We start from the raw sequence: 541 nt of genomic DNA on the forward strand, positions 1-541 counted from the left end.
CCAGCTACTTCAACTAACACTCCACCTACTACAACTACTATCGTCACGCCTCCTCCTACTAAAAACTACAACAGAAATACAACTGCTATTAGCACTCCCCCCCCCTCCTCCTACTAAAAACTACAACACCAATACAACTACTATTAGTACTCCCCCTATTAGCACTCCACCCCCCCTCCTCCTACTAAAAACTACAACACCAATACAACTACTATTAGTACTCCACCTATTAGCACTCCCCCCCCCCCTCCTCCTACTAAAAACTACAACACCAATACAACTACTGTTAGTACTCCCCCTATTAGCACTCCCCCCCCCTCCTCCTACTAAAAACTACAACACCAATACAACTACTATTAGTACTCCCCCTATTAGCACTCCACCCCCCCTCCTCCTACTAAAAACTACAACACCAATACAACTACTATTAGTACTCCACCTATTAGCACTGCCCCCCCTCCTCCTACTAAAAACTACAACACCAATACAACTACAATTAGTACCCCCCCTATTAGCACTCCCCCCTCCTCCTACTACTAGA

At 45.5% G+C, this 541-nt stretch overlaps 1 protein-coding gene across 1 annotated transcript in view; it reads right to left on the reverse strand.

Annotated features, from left to right (window-relative positions):
• Window positions 1-541, reverse strand: part of LOC119592348 (insulin gene enhancer protein ISL-1-like) — a 284,379-nt gene that overhangs the window by 195,414 nt on the left and 88,424 nt on the right. The window lies entirely within an intron of this gene.

The sequence above is a fragment of the Penaeus monodon genome, chromosome 30, assembly GCF_015228065.2.
Source record: "Penaeus monodon isolate SGIC_2016 chromosome 30, NSTDA_Pmon_1, whole genome shotgun sequence".
NCBI classification, from domain to species: domain Eukaryota; kingdom Metazoa; phylum Arthropoda; class Malacostraca; order Decapoda; family Penaeidae; genus Penaeus; species Penaeus monodon.